This window comes from Budorcas taxicolor, chromosome 18 (assembly GCF_023091745.1).
Source record: "Budorcas taxicolor isolate Tak-1 chromosome 18, Takin1.1, whole genome shotgun sequence".
Lineage (NCBI taxonomy): Eukaryota > Metazoa > Chordata > Mammalia > Artiodactyla > Bovidae > Budorcas > Budorcas taxicolor.
The window spans coordinates 58,503,540-58,525,568 of record NC_068927.1 but is presented as its reverse complement, the minus strand read 5'-3'; the positions used below and the strand labels follow the sequence as shown (position 1 = coordinate 58,525,568).

The 22,029-nt window shown below is 41.9% G+C and overlaps 1 pseudogene; it reads left to right on the top strand.

Annotated features, from left to right (window-relative positions):
* Nucleotides 1-577: 577 nt before the first annotated feature.
* On the top strand, nt 578-13,695 carry LOC128064010 (tubulin alpha chain-like; annotated as a pseudogene).
* Nucleotides 13,696-22,029: the final 8,334 nt, after the last annotated feature.

The following is a 22,029-nucleotide window of genomic DNA, read 5'->3' as shown; positions in this document are numbered from 1 at the left end:
TAAATCTAAATAAATATCAGAAATTTCACACTAGAAAAAGTGAAAGTCACTCAGTTCTGCCCAACTCTTTGCAACCCCATGGATTGTGTCCATGGGATTCTCCAGGCCAGAATATTAGAGTGGGAGGTGGATTCTTTACCAACTGAACTATCAGGGAAGCCCGTATAATAGAAAGCATTTCATCAATCCTGTTTTTTGAAGTTCCTTTTCACGAGAAGTACTGTAGATAGTAATCCATAGTTAAAACAGATTAAAAAAAATTGATATGTTAGTATGGATCAGAAGATGAAGGTTGGTATTTAGAAATGTACAATTTTTAGCAATATGTCTTTGTTTATATTGACATGATTTGTGATTATTTGAAAACCAAAATATATGTGATTCAACTCTCACATTACTCCATGCTGTTATGCTTCATTTCTAATATGTATGCAAAGTTATGTTTTTGATGGTTGCTATCTCAAAGATGAGACAAGGCCTTCTATCCTAGGGAGAAATCATTTATATTTATTCTCCATTAGAAGATTAAGGACCCAGTAATGTAACATGTACATCTAAATGGAGGTGTTAGTCATTCATGGCAAACATCCCTATAGGTCACCATGAGGTAAGTGTTCAGGGAGTAATTCCACATATTCAAGTAAGATGTACATTTTCAATAGTTATGTCACTTGCTTTTTAAGTAAAATACAATGACAGTTCACTGAAATCTTGATGTATCTTTATACTATCAACAGAAGTCATGAATATTAGTGGACATGTTTCAAATAAAGAGACCTCTGATCCCCTGAAAATGTATGGAAACCCCTCCCAGAAAAGTCATGTAATTAGTGTATGTCTTGTTTCGTAAATGATTAACCTCCATTTTGTAACCGTAGGAATCACAGTTCTCAGATCATTGTATCAGAGCAATGAATATCGTTGTTTATGCTTGTAATCTGTATTTTATTCAGTTACACAGTGGGTTAGAAAAGGTGTTATTCAGACTGTGTGGTATGACATGTTAATACAACCGGATGGTTTCCTGTGATGAAGTTGGTGTGTAATGAATTGTGAACCTACCGATTTAAGGTTGAAGGGAAAATACCTAACAATAAACTCTTTGTTAGCACAGAAGGATGATATCTGTAACAATTAGTTTCCATATTGTCTTTAAACCTCAACTAATTGGATATTTCCCATCATTTCTCCATTGTACTTTTTCCCCCTCTCTGGAACTGCTGGGACATTGTGATAGTTCTCAGATGGACCATACAGAGTATTGAGAGTTTACCTGGATTACTCCATGCTGTTGCTGCCACAGCATGTGTCTGGGGAGCAGGCAGCCTGCAGGTCCTTGAACTCACACCAGCCAGTCCTGTGAACACCTGCACTAGATGACCACCCACCTTGAGACCAGCAGTCTTGCTGAAGCCCAGGGTTTACTGCACAGGCCCCCCTTCAGTGACACCCTCAGAGCTTACCAGATTCCTGCTCCTCTGGTTTGAATGCACCCATCCATGCTCAGCCTGGGGAGCCCACAGCAATTCACTCAGGGTCCCTTAGAAAGGCCTGAACCCCAAGTACTAGAGCTTTCTCTGCCTGGTTCTAGCCTGACCTCCCTCAGAAATTTCCATCCTAAACCCTCCCCTCCTGAGATGTCTCAGCTGTGCTCAACGAGAAGGTTTAAGCTCAGGGCTCCTGAGTGTGGGTCTTGGGGAAGAAGCATCAGAACAGAGAACGTCCTAAAGATTTATTTAATGACCCCCCCCCCCTCAGATCTGCAGATTCATAACTTCTTAGAGTGGGGACCTGATCTCGAGGGGTTCATATTCACTGAAATGGTTCAGAAAGAATCTGAACCATTGGCCAAGTGATTTCCATCTGTTTCCCATCAGGGTCACGTGACCAGTGTTAGGAAAGGACCTCCCTGGTGCCCGCCCCACAGAGTCCTCTCTTGGTCCTGTGGGGGCATCCGTGTGGTGTGTAGGAAGTGCTCCAGGGGACTGTATCGGGAGGCCCGGGTGAAGGACATGGCTCCTGGTCCATCTGTGAGAGCTGAGGCCCAGCTTCAGTCTGAGGAGAGGCTGCAGGGTTGGTCTAGCTGGATTTGGACCAGGGAAGTCAGTCAGCTCACATCATCTGTGTGAGCAGAGGGTTAAGAGCTCTCTATGGTGAGAGAACAATCAAGAAATAAGTTCACAGGCTGGCCTCCAGTTAGGCGTGATTGTTCCTGAATCTCTCCTGAGACAGGACAGGAGAGGTGGGTCTTTTCAGCTTTTCAAGTCCTTCTGTCTGTAGGTGAAGTAGTTGCAGGTTATAGAGCTGCAAAGATGCCTTTGAAGGTATTTTCTCAAGATGCAGAGGTGTGTTTGCTACATAACATCCCCAGAGAAGACAGAGCAGGAGGAAGAAGAGGAGGAAATGGCAGCTTCTCAGGTCCATGTTCTGTTCCGGGCCTGGGGCTGTGTCTGGTTTTCCTCCTGAAATGCCTAGACTGAGAATCCGCAAACCTTTAGTTCTCTGTTTCTAATTTTTCTGCCTAGGGTGTTTGTTATCCACTTCTTATTTTTTCCTCTTCTTCTTATCGTAGTGAAGACCGGCTCTTTAGACCACCTCTCCCTTGTGTCCCAGATCCTGTTCTCCATTGTCTCTATCCTGGCTTTCTATAGAACATGATGAATTCCCAACCTGAATGAGTGACTTTGAGCTGGTGAACATACTCCCTTTGTGAGAGATCAACACGGAGAGGCACTGGTATCCGAGATTCCCACTGGAACGTGGTTCAGTGTTGGGATCTTCGGCAAATAGGGGAAATGCCATGATGAGTTCAGACGTGGATACAATTCAGCTCTTTAGGAGTTAGAAAATGCCCTTATATATTGAATCAACTCAGTGATCCAGAATTTTTCAGAAAATGCGCAGAAATAAAAAGAAAACTAGGAGACATTGTCCTCTGTAATGCTATGGCTTACTAGTTAAACACACTGTTAGGATACAAAACAGAGGAAGTATATATAAAATGAATTTTGCATAAAACTGATATCTTTCTGTTCAGTTCAGTTCACTCAGTCCTGTTTGACTCTTTGCGACCCCATGAATCGTTGCACACAGGCCTCCCTGTCCATCACCAACTCCCAGAGTTCACTTAGACTCATGTCCGTCGAGTCAGTGATCCCATCCAGCCATCTCATCCTCTGTAGTCCCCTTCTCCTCCTGCCCACAATTCCTCCCAGCATCAGAGTTTTTTCCAATGAGTTAACTCTTCGCATGAGGTGGCAAAAGTACCAGAGTTTCAGCTTTTAGCATCATTCCTTCCAAAGAAATCCCAGGGCTGATATCCTTTAGAATGGACTGGTTGCATCTCCTTGCAGTCCAAGGGACTCTCAAGAGTCTTCTCCAACACCACAGTTCAAACGCATCAATTCTTCAGCGCTCAGCCTTCTTCACAGTCCAACTCTCAGATCCATACATGACCACGGGAAAAATCATAGCCTTGACTAGACGGACCTTAGTTGGCAAAGTAATGTCTCTGCTTTTGAATATGCTATCTAGGTTGATCATAACTTTTTTTTCCAAGGAGTAAGCGTCTTTTAATTTCATGGCTGCAGTCACCATCTGCAGTGATTTTGGAGCCCCTCAAAAATAAAGTTTGACACTGTTTCCACTGTTTCTCCATCTATTTCCCATGAAGTGATGGGACCAGATGCCATGATCTTCGTTTTCTGAATGTTGAGCCTTAAGCCAACTTTTTCACTCTCCTCTGCTGGGGTCCAGCCCCGGTGGATCCAAGGTGACTCGAAGGTGGGGGGACGGAGTCAGCTTCTTTGGAAAAATACATATTTAATTACAGATATAGAGAGATTAGAAATGGATAGTGTAGTAGGAAGATTCGTGGAGAGAAGAGGGTGAACAACTTGGATTACGTGGAATAGCATCCATGCTCCAGATGGCAATTCAGCCAGAAAAATGAGGAGCAAGAAAGAACGACATGGGGGAATCAGTGTTTCCGGAAACTGATCTGATTTCTTTATTCTAGGGTTTGCTTATATACCTTTTGTTACACTTAGGGATGAATACGGAGTCACGCGGAGGTCAGCAGTCCTGACCTTTATCATAATCATGTGCTTCACATAAATGTATAAAAAAAAGGTCTTAGGGATATTACATCATCTTCTGGCCATGAGTGAGACTTGCTGACATTTTATGATTCTTTCTTTCTGGTAACCAAAAAACTTATGTCTTCCAAGGGTGTTTTTTCTTAAACCAGGCACCACCCTCCAAATAAAGTTACATTCCTATAGGGTGAGGGTGTAGTGAGTTACAATCAAGAAAGGAATTTATTTAACCTAAGGTTAACATGATTAATCTTAAAGGTTAGTACTTATTTCTCCTATATGTTAGTTATATTCATTATAAGGGCAGGGAACATGGAGATTTAGCAGCAAACATCAGCCCAACAAATGAAAATCCTTTCACCAATGTTCCCCTTAAGATCTATTTAGTCTTAAGATTGTGATAAAGTTACATTTTTACATAGGAAGGACACAGTGATTTATAACAAAGTACAGTGATCTATTACAAGAGAAAATCCATTAACTCAAAAAGTCTAGTATTGCTAACATCGAAAACTACTATATTTCCTTTTCTATATTCCAAATACATTGATTAATATATTCCCAGGTGCCTAAGGATATGGAGGCCTGGCGGCAATCATTGACTCAACAAGAAGAAAAAGCCCTATGCTAATTAAGACTCTCAAAATACTCCAAAACTCTCTGTGCTGTTTATGGTTGAGAGGTAGTAAACAATCACGTGGTAGTGGCAGGAGAATGGATAATCCTGTCACACAAGCTAGTCTGTCAGCAAAGGTTTGACCTCAGACACCCTTGTCCCACCCAGAGCAGGGAATTAGCAGCAATTATTGACACAACAAATGAAAAAACCCTTCACCATTATAATTCCTAACCAACACACTATACTAATAATTTCCAACTCCCCAAGAGAATTTGCCTTTAGTAAGTCTAAAACATCTCCTCCCTCTCAGATTTGGAGGCTGTAAACAATCACATGTGGCCGGATGAACCTATACAGTCGGGCTAGATAACCTTCAGAGCAGTCCGTAAGCTGAAACACTCTTGTCACGCCCAGGAATTTTTATTGCCTTGGAGCTTCACGTTTACTCCTTCTCCGAGAGAAACGGTTATGGGGGAGAGCCCCCCGTAAAGTCAGAGGTGTAGGTGAGAGCATAAAACAGACTCTGGTTTTGGGGTTAGATGGTCGGGAACAGGGGGTTTCCTGAGGCTTGATCACGCCTTTGCGTATGCCAAGCGTCTTTCCTCATGACCTTTGCAATGGGCGGAGTTCCTCACGCTGGCCCCAGGCACTGCTCTTTCACGTTCATCAAGAGGCTTTTTAGCTCTTCTTTACTTTTTGCCATAAGGGTGGTGTCATCTGCATATCTGAGGTTATTGATATTTCTCCCGATGCCGGGGTCCAGCCCCGGTGGATCCAGGGAATTCGAAGGTGGGGACGGAGTCGGTGTCCTGGAAAAAACTTATTTAATTACAGATATAGAGGGAGATTAGAAACAGATAGTGTAGTAGGAGAATTAGTGGAGAAAAGAGGCTGAATAACTGGTTTACATGGAATACCAATCACCACCTATGTAGGCCACAGGCGTCTTTCCATTCTCCCAAAGGAGAGGAGGCACTGAGGCCTCCCCGGTCCGATCTCAGAAGCCCAGGCAGAATTAGCAGGCTTGGTGAGTACCCACATTTCAGATGGGAATTCAGCCAGGAAAACGGGGAGCAAGAAAGAAACGACACGGGAGAATCAGTCTTTCCAGAAACTGATCTGATTTCTTTATTTTTCAGGTTTGTTTATATACCTTTTTGTTATACATAGGGATGAATACAGAGTCACACAGGGGTCAGCAGACCTGACCCTTGTCACAATCAGGTGCTTCATATAAAATTATACAAAGGTCTTATGAGTTTCATCATCTTTTGGCCATGAGGTCTGCTGACATTTTATGGCCCTTTCTGATACTGGTCAGTTAACCAGAAAACTTATTTTTCCAAGGGTGATTTTTTCTTAAATCAGGCACCACACTCCAAATAAAGTTGCATTCCTATAGGGTGAGGGTGTAGTGAGTTACAATCAAGAAAGGAATTTACTTAACCTAAGGTTTAACATGATTAATCTTAAAGGTTAATACTTATTTTCCCTATATGCTAGTTATATTCATTATAAAGGCAGGAATATGAAGTTTTAGCAGCAAATATTGGCTCAACAAATGTAAACCCTTCACCAATGTTCCCCTTAAGATCTATTTTGTCTTAAGATAGTGATAAAGTTACATAGCATAGTGATTTATAGTGATTTATAACAAAGTACAATGATCTATAACAAAAGAGAAGATTCATTAACTCAAAAGTCTAGTATTGCTAACATCAAAAACTACTATATTTCCTTTTCTATATTCCAAATACATTGATTAATATATTCCCAGGTGCCTAAGGATATGGAGGCCTGATGGCAATCATTGACTCATCAATGAAAAAAGCCCTATGCTAATACTCCAAACTCTCCGTGCTGTTTATGGTTGAGAGGTTGTCACACAAGCTAGTCTGTCAGCAGAGAGGTTTGACCTGAGACATCCTTGTCACACCCAGGGCAGGGAATTAGCAGTAATTATTGGCATGACAAATGAAAAAAAACCCTTGACCAATATAATTCCTAATCAACCTACTAATACTGTACTAATGATCTTCTAACTTCTCAAAAGAGTCTGTATTTAGAAAGTTTTAAAACATCCCGTGCCTCTCACAGTTGGGAGGCTGTAAACAATCACATGTGGAAGGACAAGCCTGATCAGGCAGGCCAGAGAACCTTCAGAGTTCGTAAGCTGAAACACTCTTATCACGCCCAGGAATTTTTATTAACTGGAGCTGCAAATTAACTCCTTCTCTGAGAGAAATGGTTATGGGGGAGAGCTCCCCATAAAGTACTCTGGTTTTGGGGTAGATGCTCGGGAACAGGGGGTTTCCTGAGGCTTGATCACACCTTTGCGTATGCCAAGCTTCCTCCTCATGACCTTTGCCATGGGCGGAGTTCCTCACGCTGGCTCCCAACGTCCCGGCGATATTGATTCCAGCTTGTGTTTCTTCCAGTCCAGCGTTTCTCATGATGTACTCTGCATAGAAGTTAAATAAGCAGGGTGACAATATACAGCCTTGAAGTACTCCTTTTCCTATTTGGAACCAGTCTGTTGTTCCATGTCCAGTTCTAACTGTTGCTTCCTGACCTGCATACAGACTTCTCAAGAGGCAGGTCAGGTGTTCTGGTATTCCCATCTCTCTCAGAATTTTCCACAGTTTATTGTAATCCACACAGTCAAAGGCTTTGGTATTGTCAATAAAGCAGAAATAGATGTTTTTCTGGAACTCTCTTGATTTTTCCATGATCCAACAGATGTTGGCAATTTGATCTCTGGTTCCTCTGCCTTTTCTAAAACCAGCTTGAACATCAGGAAGTTCACAGTTCATGTATTGGTGAAGCGTGGCTTGGAGAATTTGGAGCATTATTTTACTAGCATGTGAGATGAGTGCAACTGTGCAGTAGTGTGAGCATTCTTTGGCATTGCCTTTCTTTGGGATTGGAATGAAAACTGACCTTTTCCAGTCCTGTGGCCACTGCTGAGTTTTCCAAATTTGCTGGCATATTGAGTGCAGCACTTTCACAGCATCATCTTTCAGGATTTGAAATAGCTCAACTGGAATTCCATCACCTCCACTAGCTTTGTTCGTAGTGATGCTTTCTAAGGCCCACTTGACTTCACATTCCAGGATGTCTGGCTCTAGGTGAGTGATTAGGTTCAAGTTATAATTTCCTTATTTTTTCCTAAATGCCCAGGCTCTGATAGTGCATCTTCCGTGTGATCCATTTACACCATGACAGATGATGTCCACTGGCTCTGGTGATTTCTCTGAGATTATCAGGCTATGAAGTTCATTTGTTTCCCTCTGTCTTTAAACAAGGTTGTGGAAAAATGGAGTGGGGAACGTGTGAAAACCCTCACAGTTTTGGAGAAATTCCACATCTTTTTGGTTTCTCTTTGCTTTGGAAAATGAATGCTCACTCTGTTGATGATAGACACTGGGTTTTAGGAATGGGTATTTTCATCACTCAAGCCCACATGTGATGTTTCCAATACACTCCACGCTCATATCACACATAGTCTTCTTATTCACATCTTTTTTTTTTTTTTTCAAAATATTTGCAATAATCATATTGGTGCTAATCTGTTTTCACCTGTGTTTAATTTCTCAGATACAGCTCAACAAAATGATACAGTTTGTCAGGAAATTTAAGTTTCAGAACCATGAGCTCTAATTTATCTTATACCATTGTATATGTTTGCACCCTAGTGTATTTAAAATATACAAAGAATATCATTCACAAGTAGATGTGTATATTTTAACCCATTAAAAATAATCTTGATTTTATTGACATGAATCAGTTCAGTTCAGTCACTCAGTCGTGTCCAACTCTGCGACCCCATGAACCACAGCACGCCAGGTCTCCCTGTCCATCACCAACTCCTGGAGTTTACCCAAACTCATGTTCATTGAGTTGTGATGCCATCCAACCATCTCATCCTCTGTTGTCCCCTACTCCTCCTGCCTTCAGTCTTTCCCAACATCAGGGTCTTTTCAAATGAGTCAGCGTTTCACATCAGATGGCCAAAATATTGGAGCTTCAGCTTTAACATCAGTCCTTCCAATGAACACCCTGGACTGATCTCCTTTAGAATGAACAGGTTGGATCTCTTTGCAGTCCAAGGGACTCTCAAGAGTCCTCTCCAATACCACAGTTCAATAGTATCAATTCTTCTGTGCTCAGCTTTCTTTATAGTCCGACCCTCACATCCACACAAGACCACTGGAAAAACCATAGCCTTGACTAGATGGACCTTTGTGGACAAAGTAATGTCTCTGCTTTTTAATATATGCTGTCTAGGGTGGTCATAACTTTCCTTCCAAGGAGTAAGTATTTTTTTAACTTCATGGCTGCAATCACCATCTGCAGTGATTTTGGAGCCCCCCAAAATAAAGTCAGCCACTGTTTCTCCATCTATTTGCCATGAAGTGATGGGACTGGGTGCTGTGATCTTAGTTTTCTGACTGTTAGCTTTTCTTTAACACTCTTAATAAGTATATAGTCTCATTTTAATATAGGTCTGTATGCTTGAAAATGTTAAAATCATTATTTTTTCTTGTTTAGGTATTCTCCCCAGTTATATAAAGTTCTTAACAAATACACATATTTTTGTGTTTGGCCAATTGTGTCTTGGTCGTAGCCTGCAGAATCTTGGAGCCGTGTGGGAGGCTTTGTTGCAGCAGGCACACTTTAGCTGTGCTGTGTGGGATCTAGTTCTCTAACAAGGGGCTGAAGCCAGCCCCCTGACTGGGGAGCTCGGACTACCAGGGAAGACCCTGTAAAAACTTGCATGAACTTTCTTTAGTGTTGTCGCTGTGTATTTGTGTTTTACTAGTTAAATTTTAGTTCACATAAACTGAAGCAAAATTCAAGATCTGTCATTTAATGGATGTTTGACAAAATATTTGCAAAAGGGGGAACAACAGTGTTGTTGATTTTATATTATTTATGCGGTGCATTCAAGACTCTGTCAAAACTGTTAGACAGACATATAGTATATACTAAATAGTTAAAGGATTATTGCTGCTATGGGTACTATTCTATCAGACCCATCAATTTTGTAAAACACTTAAAATTCAAAGTTAAGTATAAATTCTTAGTTTACTAGTCTACCTCTTTGCTATTCAGAATGGTCATTCATGCATCAGAATTTTCAACATTACTAGTTAAAATAAGCTTGTTAAAAATGTGGCACATTGGCCCCACTCCAGAACTCTTAGATCAGAGCATGTTTTTTAGAAATATGTCCTGTTTCCTTGATAGGGGCCTTCCCTGGTGGCTCAGATGGTGAAGAGTCTGCCTGCAATGTGGGAGACCTGGGTCCGATCCCTTGGTGGGGAAGATTCCCCTAGAGAAGGAAATGGCAACTCACTCCAGTATTCTTGCCTGAAAAATCCCATGGACAGGGAAGCCTGGTGTGCTACAGTCCATGGGGTCAGAAAGAATCAGACATGACTGACTGACTAACATACTTTCCTTGATAGACAGTTTATCCTGTGTCACACGAGTACAACTCACCAAAATAAATAAGTCAGGGTTGATGTGACTCTTTTATAATTTCTCTTCCAGATCAGGATAGTTTCTACAGTGGTCTGTGGATCATATCTCATTCTCTTTTCCTGGGTTAGAAATACAGTTGAAAATACGGCTGTATAAAAATTATATTCTTGTGTAACACCAAACATTCTCCTAAATCAAAACCATTTCTCTTGCTGGTTTCATCTTGGGTCGCATTAGGAAGTCTTCCCATGTCCACATGGCTCATGTCCTTTGTATTTCAGGGACGGCTGACATTCGAGGATGTGGCCATAGACTTCACCCAAGAGGAGTGGGAGTGCCTGGACCTCTGTCAGCAGGAATTGTACAGGGACGTGATCTTAGAGAACTACGGGAACCTGGCCTCCTTGGGTGAGGATAACTGCCTTCCAGAATCCCTTAAGTACTTTCAGGGTTTTGGTTCGTTCATTCTAGAATGTCTCCTGGAAGTTTCTGCTTTGTCCAATAGAGGTTCAGATCCTGACTTCCTAGGTGGAAAAGGGTATTTGTGACATTTGAAAGAAAGACTTCATTATGGGTCATTATAACTCTAACCTTCTTCTTCCTTGATGTAATCTGCCTTCTTGTTGTTCAGTCGCTAAGTCATGTCTAACTCTTTGCCATCCCATGGAATGCAGCAAACCAGGTTTCCCTATCCTTCGTTAACTCCCAGAGTTTGCTCAAATTCATATCCATTGAGTCAATAATGCTATTCAATCATCTCATCCTCTGACGTCCCCTTCTCCTCCTGCCCTCAGTCTTTCCCAGCATCAGGGTCTTTTCCAATGAGTTGGCTCTTCGCATCAGGTGGCCAAATTATCGGAGCTTCAGCATCAGTCCTTCCAATGAATATTCAGGGTTGATTTCTTTAGGATTGACTGGTGTGATCTCCTTGCTGACCAAGGGACTCTCAAGAGCCTTCTCCAGCACCACAGTTCGAAGGCATCAATTCTTTGGTGCTCAGCTTTCTCTGTGTTCCAAATATCACATCCATATGTGACTACTGGAAAAACCATAGCTTTGACTAGAGGGACCTTTGTTAGCAAAGTGATGTCTCTGCTTTGTAATATGCTGTCTAGGTTTGTCATAGCTTTTCTTCCAAGGGGCAAGCATCTTTTAATTTCATGGCTGCAGTCACAATCTGCAGTGATTTTGGAGCCCCCCAAAATAAAGTCTGTCACTGTTTCCATTGTTTCCCCATCTACTTGCTGTGAAATGATGGAACTGGATGCCATGATCTTAGTTTTCTGAATGTTGAGTTAAACTAACTTTTTCACTCTCCTCTTTCACTTTCATCAGAAGGCTCTTTAGTTTTTCTTTGCTTTCTGCCATAGGGGTGGTGTCATCTGCATATCTGAGGTATTGATATTTCCTCCGGCAATCTTTATTCCAGCTTGTGCTTCATCCAGCCCAGCAGTTCTCATGATGTACTCTGCATATAAGTTAAATAAGCAGGGTGGCAATATACAGCCTTGATGTTCTCCTTTCCCAATCCAGAACCAGTCAGTTGTTCCATGTATGGTTCTAACTATTGCTTCTTGACCTGCATATCCTTCATTCTAGGTGAGTGGTAATTCTATAAGTTCTGTGGTATAAAATAGTGCCACTGCCCTCTTCAAACCGGATTTCTACTCCTTACTTTTGCCTTAGTAGTACTTGAGCATAATATCAGAACCTGATTTTGATGCCTTTGTCTTTTAAAGGTGCTTCCAATAAACTATTTGGTAAAATCACTTTTTAAGGCTATTTTAACTTTCTTTCTTGACTTCTCTCTCACCTGAACACATATTGGGTTGGAAATTGATGAATATCTGTGAAGACACATATTCCTTTTTCTGATGAACAGGTCTTGTGGTCTCTAAGCCAGACCTGGTCACATTTCTGGAGCAAATGAAGGATCCCTGGGATATACGGAGAATGGAGACACCAGCCATACACCCAGGTATGTGTCTCTGGATGGAGCAGATAACTCAGGTGAGAGGGACAAGCATCGTGGAGGAAGTCATACTTTTTCATGTGGTTTGGTGCCGGGGTCCAGCCCTGGTGGATCCAGGGTGATTCAAAGGTGAGACAGAGTCAGCGTCCTTGGAAGAAACTTATTTAATTACAGATAGAGAGGGATTAGAAAATTAGCGGGGAAAAAGAGGCTGAATAACTTGGTTTACATGGAATACCAATCACCACCTACATAGGCCGCAGGCATCTTCCTGTTCTCCCGAAGGAGAGGAGGCACTGAGGCCTCCCCAGTCTGATCTTAGAAGCCCAGGCAAAATTAGCAGGCTTGGTGAGTACCCATGCACCAGATGGGAATTCGGCCAGAAAATAGTAGGAGAGAAGAAGAGGCTGAATAACTTGGTTTACGTGGGATACCAATAAAATTCCCAGGCAAGGAATTTGCACCATCTACGTTGGGCCACCGGGATCACTTGTATATCAGAAGGTGCCCCTCCTTGGGCTCCTTCTCGAGTGGACCTGAACGCCGGGACAAGTAAGTAGACTTGGCGGGCACCCATGCTCCAGATGGGAATTCAGCCAGAAAAACGGGGAGCAAGAAAGAACGACATGGGGGAATCAGTCTTTCCGGAAACGGATCCGTTTTTCTTTATTTTCAGGTTTGCTTATATACCTTTGTTACACATAGGGATGAATACAGAGTCACGCAGGGTTCAGCAGTCCTGACCTTTATCAAAATCAGGTGCTTTCCACCCTGGAGAACTCTGATTGTGCCTTCATGGTAGACAATGAGGCCATCTATGACATCTGTCATAGAAACCTCGACACTGAGTGCCCAACCTACACAACTCTTAACTGCCTTATTAGCCAGATAGTGTCCTCCATCACTGCTTCCCTGAGGTTTGAATGTGGATCTGAGAGAGTTCCAGACCAACCTGGTGCCCTATCCCCTCCTCCACTTCCCTCTGGCCACATATGCCCCTGTCATCTCTGCTGAGAAAGCCTACCATGAACAGCTTTCTGTAGCAGAGATCACCAATGCTTGCTTTGAGCCAGCCAACCAGATGGTGAAATGTGACCCTCACCATGGTAAATACATGGCCTACTGCCTGTTGTACCGTGGCGATGTGGTTCCCAAAGATGTCAATGCTGCCATTGCCACCATCAAGACCAAGCGCAGCATCCAGTTTGTGGACTGGTGCCCCACTGGCTTCAAGGTTGGCATTAATTACCAGCCTCCCACTGTGGTACCCGGCGGAGACCTGGCCAAAGTACAGCGAGCTGTGTGCATGCTGAGCAACACCACAGCCATCGCTGAGGCCTGGCCTCGCCTGGACCACAAGTTTGACCTGATGTATGCCAAGCGTCCCTTTGTTCACTGGTACATGGGTGAGGGCATGGAGGAAAGAGTTTTCTGAGGCTCGTGAGGACATGGCTGCCCTTGAGAAGAATTATGAGGAGGTTCGTGTGAATTCTGTGGAAGGAGAAGGAGAGGAATACTAATTAACCATTCCTTTGAGCCTTGCAGCATGTCATACTAAGCTTCAGCATTAGCTGACAGGCATAAAAACTTTCTGACTAGATTGTCTTTGCTTTCAACTATGATCATGTATTCCTTTTCCATGTGTGTCTGTAACACTTACGTCCTGTCTCAAAAGTAAAGATTTTAAGAAAGCAAAAAAAAAAAAAAAAAAAATCAGGTGCTTTACATAAAAAAAGGTCTTAGGGGTTTTACATCATCTTCTGGCCATGAGGCCTGCAGACCCTTTCTTTCTAATAACCAAAAAACATTTTTTTCAAGGGTGTTTTTTCTTAAACCAGGCACCACCCTCCAAATAAAGTTGTGTTCCTATAGGGTGAGGGTGTAGTGAGTTACAATCAAGAAAGGAATTTATTTAACCCAAGGTTAACATGATTAATCTTAAAGGTTAATACTTATTTCTTCTATATGCTAGTTATATTCATTATAAGAACAGGGAATATGGAGATTTAGCAGCAAACATCAGCCCAACAAATGAAAATCCTTTCGCCAATGTTCCCCTTAAGATCTATTTAGTCTTAAGATAGTGATAAAGTTGCATTTTTACATAGGAAGGACACAGTGATTCATAACAAAGTACAGTGATCTATTACAAAAGAGAAAATTCATTAACTCAAAAAGTCTAGTATTGCTAACCTTAAAAACTACTCTATTTCCTTTTCTATATTCCAAATACACTGATTAATATATTCCCAGGTACCTAAGGATATGGAGGCCTGGCGGCAATCATTGATTCAACAATGAGAAAAGCCCTATGCTAATTAAGACTCTCAAAATACTCCAAACTCTCTGTGGTGTGTCTGTCAGCAGAGAGGTTTGACCTGAGGCACCCTTGTCACACCCAGGGCAGGGAATTAGCAGCAATTATTGGCACAACAAATGAAAAAACCCTTCACCAATATAATTTCTAATCAACCCCCTATACTATACTAATAATCTTCTAACTTCTCAAAAGAGTCTGTATTTAGAAAGTTTCAAAGCATCTCATGCCTCTCATGATTGGGAGGCTGTAAACAATCACATGCGGCCGGACGATCCTGATCAGGCAGGCTAGAGAACATTCAGAGGAGTTTGTAAGTTGAAACACTCTTGTCACGCCCAGGAATTTTTATTAACTGGAGCTGCAAGTTAACTCCTTCTCCGAGAGAAATGGTGATGGGGGAGAGCCCCCCATAAAGTCAGAGGTGTAGGTGAGAGTATAAAACAGTAAAGTAGGTAGACTCTGGTTTGGAGGGTAGATGCTCAGGAACAGGGGTTTCCTGAGGCTTGATCATGCCTTTGCGTATGCCAAGCCTCCATCCTCATGACTTTTGCCATGGGCAGAGTTCCTCACACTGGCTCCCAGCAGTTTGGGAAGATCTGCTTCAGTGGAAATGATTTTGGATTAGCCTGGGTTTCTTTCTGTCACTGTCATAGAGGGTCATCTCCTGACCCATTCCTGATTCTTTTTATCATTTATGTATTTTTCTCCAGTGGTTAATTTTCACATTCACGGTGAGAACCAAAATACTTGGGACAACCTGCATGCCATGATAGCTCTTCCATTTTGGGGAGGTTTTAGAAAATCTGTTCATTTTTCTGAGTAATTATATTAAGCCCTTTAAAAAGTTCTGATTCTGTCCCTAGTCAGAAGAGTGTGGGTGGAGTTGTGAACAAATTGCCACACTTCTAGGAATACTGTGGACAAATATTTTTTGTTTTCTACCCTATAATTTCCAACCCACTAGAAACTACACATATGACCTTATAAACTTCATACTCAAATTCTTTCTTCAGTGCATAAGACATTTCACTAAAATGAGAAAATGCAAACCTGAATTTTACTTTAAAGATTCTCTTTTTTTATATGAATGAACATTAAATGTGTTAAGCGTATTTACCCCAATGCCTTAATGCTAAAATACTTTAATATATTTATTTAACTCATAGAGTTTTTAAATAAATTATTGACATGGGAATTTAGGACATTTTCCACAGTGTTTTCTTTCTGATTGTTCTTCACTATTAAGCTTATAGATTATATAAAGAAATCTTTAAAAAGAAATTTTTCTGTTCCAATAATGCTATTTTACAATGTTGTTAGTTTTGCTGTACAGAAAGAATAAGTGGCATGGGGATGATCCAGAGAAATGATACAGGGTGGGAGGTGGGAGGGGGTTTCAGGATTGGGAACTCATGTACACCCGCGGCTGATTCATGTCAATGTATTGCAAAACCAATACAGTATTGGAAAGCAAAATAAAGTAAAAATAAAAATTAAAAAAAGAGGAATAAGTGATACATATACATATTTCCCTTCTTGATTAGATTTCCTTCCCGTTTAGGTGACCACAGAGCATTGAGTAGAGTTCCCTGTACTCTCATCATATTTTTCAAGTCTCACTTCTTATTTTATTTCTTAAGAACTCTTATCTTATTAAATCTATCTTGTTTGTTATGAAACATCCCAGGACTTGATCGTTTATGCCATCTATCTGATTAGTTCTAGGTCAATATCATTTACGATTTTAGATTCTATTAGAACATGCTCAGATAACAACATGAGTGGTAAGAAGTAGGTAAAATAATTCGTAGGCATTAGTATTTGTGGAGAAGGAAATGGCAACCCACTCCAGTGTTCTTGCCTGGAGAATCCCAGGGACAGGGGAGCCTGGTGGACTGTGGTCTCTGGGGTCACGCAGAGTCGGACACGACTGAAGGGACTTAGCAGCAGCAGCAGCAGCAGTATTTATGAAGATGTTTTGTTTGCAAATTTGATTACTTAAAGGTAAAATGAATCATTACATTGCCCAACTGTTCTTCATTTAGTTGTTCCTGTAGGTTTCTATCTTGACTTCTCCTCAACACTGTACTCCTTTGTCATCTCATTTTGTCCAGTGTTCTGTGTTTGTGGTCTCTGTTCTGCAGGCTGCGGGTCCTAGTTCCTCTTGCTCTGGTGCCTGCCCCCTGGTGGGTGAGGTGGTCCAGGGACTTATGCCCTTATTCCCTTATTCCCTTATTGTTATTACTGTGAGTAGAGCCTGCCTGAATACTGAAGGGATCTTTGTCTTTCCTCTGTGGCTGTCACTGCCCTGTCAGGGGTGGGGTCTGCTCCCTGATTAGTGGAGTAGAGTCCCCAGATCTGTTTTTTAGCTGTGCTTCTGATCTGCGGTGCTTCTGATCTAGTGGGACTGGAGCACACCCACTGGGAGAGAGGCCACTGAGGATTGCTCCTCTGGGGATGCACACTGGAGCATGCTCTGTGGGTCATCTTTCATGTGTTGTGTGAGCTCTCATGTGAGCCTGTGTTGGCATTGATCTTGGCCCCACCTGAACCATGGGCATGATGGCACTTGACCCTGGTGTCTCTCAGATGTTGTTTTCACCAGGTCACCAGCATAGATCCATTGTAGTCATGTCCCAGGTGTACATTGATTGTGGAACCGGATCCCCTGCAGTGGTATGGGACCAGTTTAGACTGTGACCTGGCCCAACTGCCTCATGTGCATGCCTACAAAGTCTACAGTTGCTAAAGCCAGACTGATCTTGACTGCCAGAGCCTCATTTCCATCCAGATGTTCTGTCGGGGCTGAGTTTACAAAGCCAGTTGTGGGGTGTAACACCATGGTTTTACAGCTGCAAGGAGAGATCTCAGCTTTTCTTTCTTAGTGGCAGGGCCTGGGGGCTCAGCTGTGGTTTCAGCGCCATCTGTACATTGGGACCACCCACAGGCATGTGCTCTGAAGGTGCCCCTGGAGCCCATGGGTCTACCCTGGTAGGGAGGGGGCTGGGGAGGAGGAAGCAGCTGTGGGGGTCATGAGATCACCCACCTATGTGAGAGCCATTCCTTGTATCTGGAAAGGCAGGGACAGGCGCAGGGGCAGGGAGGCTGCAATGGGGTTCTTCCCTTTGGGCATCACTCAACAATGCTGCTCTGCTTCACTGGTGGTTCAGGCTTCCTCCAGAAGCATCCCATTTGCAGAGCTCCTCCCTCCCTCTTGTCCCCCCAGGATGTTTCCTCACAGCCAACCACAGTCCTCTGCCTGGGTCTGCTCTCCAAACCCCACATTCCAGCACCCAGCCCTTGTGTGCAGCCGAGGACACACTCTCAGGCTGGGTGGGCAAGGCTCTGGTCAGCAGCCTGTGTACAGGTCTCACTCTGTCCTGCACACTGGTTGCCGTGTTCTCTTCCCACAGAGAATGAGTCTCTCCTTCTGTCCCAACTGGGCTCCCCCCAGTGAGGGGCTTCCCTGGATGTGGAGACCTCTCCTCTCTTCAGATCCCCCCAGGGTTTTGCGGGTCCCATCCCGCTTCTTTTCCTCCCTCATTCTTTTGTCCTACCTGGCTCAGCAGGAATCTTTCCTGTCCTTTCAGGAGTCCTAGTTCCTCTGCCCATGTTCCACAGGGCTCTGTGAGAATTTTTCCACTTCAAGATGTACTCCTGATGCTTTTGTGGAGACAGATGAACTCCACGCCTTCCGAATCCTCTGCCATCTTGACTCCTTCTATCTCAGTTTGAGGCTGAATTTAGCCAGTGTACGCCAATGTTATGTAAATTGTAAAATATATGCCCCGAGAATAGTAAGTAGAATAACTTATTATTTGGTATCTTTCAGCTGTGTCTTCTCACAACACCCAGGGTTTGAGGATCCAAAAGCCAGGCTTAGAAGATTTATTCCCAACAGCAAAGCTAGGAATATATGAAAGAGTTCACCTTGGAAATTTACATTTAACCAAAGACTGGGAATATATGAGGGCATATAAAGAGCAGAGACCACGTTATGATGGACAAAACCAAATTGGTACAGTTTCCCATAATGTAAACATTACTGCCAAAAGAAATCAAGGACGTGAATCAAACCAATTTCAGATGACCAATTTCAGTCATCAACATCTGCAGATAAGTGTATTTTGTCAGCAAAGACCCACATCATCTCTTGAAACATACATGCTCTCTGAAGGGAAATGTGGAAAATCTGAAAAGTCATCTAGCCTCTATTGCAAATACTCATTCAAACAACTCTGAGCATAGGTGTCTATTAAATATACATCAAACATGTCTGGGAACCAGAAACTTAAAAATGAGGGGGAAAATTCCCAATATAATCAAATTGAGGGATCCTTTAACGAGGGTTTATTGTTCTTCAACCAACAACTATTTTCTCCTTGTTCCAAATCTGTAATGTTGATAATAATGGGAGAGATCTTATTCAACCATCATTGTTCAATACATATGGAGGTATAATTAGTGTGGAATAACTTTACAAGCTTAACAAATTGAGTAATGCCTTAAGCAGGAGCTCTACCCCCAATAATTACACGAGTATACATGATGGAATGAGAAGCTCTTCATGCAATGACACTGGGCATAATGTTGACCAAGACTCATATCTCATGAAACAACAGGGACATCAATTTTCAGACAACAATTCTAAACATAATAGATATAAGAATATATTTTATCAAAGCTCAAATCTTACTATTAATACATATAAGAGTATTGATATTGGAGAGAAGACTTCTAATTGTTATGATTATGGTAAAGTTTTTAAGCAGCCTTCAAAAGTTATTCAACAGCAGAATATTCAGGCTAAGCAGAAACATTACAAGTGTAATACATGTGGAAAAGTCTTAAGTAACTCACCAAAACTAAGTAGACATAGGAAAATTCATACAGGAAGGAAACGTTTCAAAAGTAGAGCATGTGGCAAAGCCTTTAATCAGAGTTCATATTTAACTGAACATCAGCGAATCCATGCTGGGGCAATACCATACAAGTGTACAGAATGTGGCAAAGCCTTTATCTGTTGTTCACGTGTTACTCAACATCAGCAAATTCATACTGGGGAGAGACCTTATAAATGTACAGCATGTGGCAAGGCTTTTAAGCAGAGTTCAACTTTAACTGAACATCAGCGAATCCATACTGGGGAGAGACCTTATACATGTACAGAATGTGGCAAATCCTTTACCCATTATTCACTTCTTACTCAACATCAACGAATCCACACTGGGGAGAGACCATATAAACGTACAGGATGTGGCAAAGCCTTTAACTGGCATCTGAGTCTTACTGTACATCAGCGAACTCATACTGGGGAGAAACCATACAAATGTAAAAAATGTGGCAAAGCCTTTATCCATTGTTCACATCTTACTCGACATCAACGAATCCATACTGGGGAGAAACTTTATAAATGTACAGACTGTGGCAAAGCCTTTCCCCAGAGTTCAGGTCTTTCTTGACATCAGAGAATTCATACTGCAGAGAAATGTTAAACATGTAAGGAATGTGGCAAAGGATTTCACCACAGCCATCACCTCACTCCCCGTCAGAGAATACATACTGCAGAGAAACCGTAAAAATGAATTAGTGATAAAAGAAGGTTGGTCCTAAATATGCAATTTTGAAACGAGTGTTTACTTTGGAAAGATATATGAATGAAATACAAAAATGTAGACAAGTGTTTAATCAAACATCAAAGGTAAATCAATGCCAGAGAATTCATACTAGAAAGCATTTCATTCATACCACTTTTGTTGAATTACTCTAAACAGAAACACTGTAGCAAGTATTCCATATTTAAAACATGTACTAAATTGATATGTTCGTATGGATCACAAGATGAAGGGGTGGATATTTGCAGAGGTATAATTATTAGTTATGTATCCTTGTTTATATTAACATTATTTGAGATCATTAAGGAACCAAAACGAATGTCATTCAACTCTCAAGTAACTCTGGTGTGATTTGTTTCTACTGTATATATGAACTTCTGTTTTTGATGGTTGTTACCTCAATTGTAAGAGAAGCCCTTCTATATTAGGTGGGAATCATTTATATTTATTCTCCAATTTATAAGATTAAGAACACAGTAATGTTATATGCACACTAAACCTCTAAATGGAGGTATTTGTCACTGATGTCGAACATCTGTGTTGTCACCATGATGTAAGTGTTCAGGGAATAATTCAAAGTAAGACGGAAGTTTGCTCTAAGTTTTCAATAATTATGGCAATTGCTTTTTAAGCATAAAACAAGGATTGTTCATTAAAGTCAAAGGTCTTTTTATAACATCAACATCGAGAAATCATGCATATTACCTGGCAGGCTTGAAGTAAGGACACCTTCTCTTCTACCTGATGTAAGTATAGAAAACTCTTTCTGGAGAAGTTGTATTAATATAATTACTGTCCATCCATGTTTACTAAATTAGCCATTTTGTAAACCACATAAATCACATTCACAGATCATTTCATCAGAGAATCAGGAAAGTTTTTAGAAGCTTGTAATCTGTATTTTAATCAAGGATCAAACAACAGTTGTAAAAAGTTTTATTCCCTCTGTGTAAAATTAATGTATTAATAAAAGTGGATGGTTTTTTAGTGTTACAGTTGATGCGGAATGAAGGAAGGGTGAACGCACCACCAGCATTAACCTCTCCCACCTGTTTAAGGTTGCAGGAAAGATAACGTTATAAGAAACTATTTGTAGCACAGGGGGATGGCATCTGTAGAAATTAGTTCCTTACTGGTGTTAAACTCTCATAAATTCATATATTTCCCACCATTTTTATGTTGTATCTCCTCTCCCATTTTGAAACTACTCGGACATTGTGATGGTTCGAATAAGAAGGATCATACAGAGTACTGTTGAGAGCTTCCCTGAGGGCTCCGTGCTGTTGCTGCCTCAGTGTCTGTCTAGGCATTGTTAGGTAGGTAGAACAGGGAAAATGAATCCAAGATGGCGGTGGCTACAAGACAAGGAAGGGAAAAGCCTGCAAAAATGACACAAAAGAAGGTCCAAGGATCGGAGTGAGGACCTCAGGTAAAACAAACACCACTCCTGGCTGGCCCAATTTACACAGGACAGGCCCAGGGAGAGATAAACATATAAATAGAGGAGCCAGAGCCAGCTCTCTCTCTCCTGTGTGCTGGAGCGCTCTTATCCTCGTGTCTTCAGATCGATGTGCCCTCACGCCTTGAACATGGATTTTCCTGCTCTCTTCTAAATAAAATAGAGCTGTAACACTGAGCTGTAACACTGATTTGTCTAAGGGCTATAACATGGTCCATGTGAGACCTGAGAGCTATAACACAGTCTATCCAAGACCAGAGAGCTGTGACACCCGAGGGGGCTCTAATGTCCGTTGCTCCAAATCTTTGTTGTGACGAGACAAAGAACAGAGGAACATACACCCGCGTGACACCTATGGGGCCGTGACTCGGATGTAACCAGGCTGAAACAGCCTCTGCACAGAAGAGGCCAGGCACAGCTGGAGCCCAACTCAGTGAGGCTCCCGTGGTAGAGGCAGAAT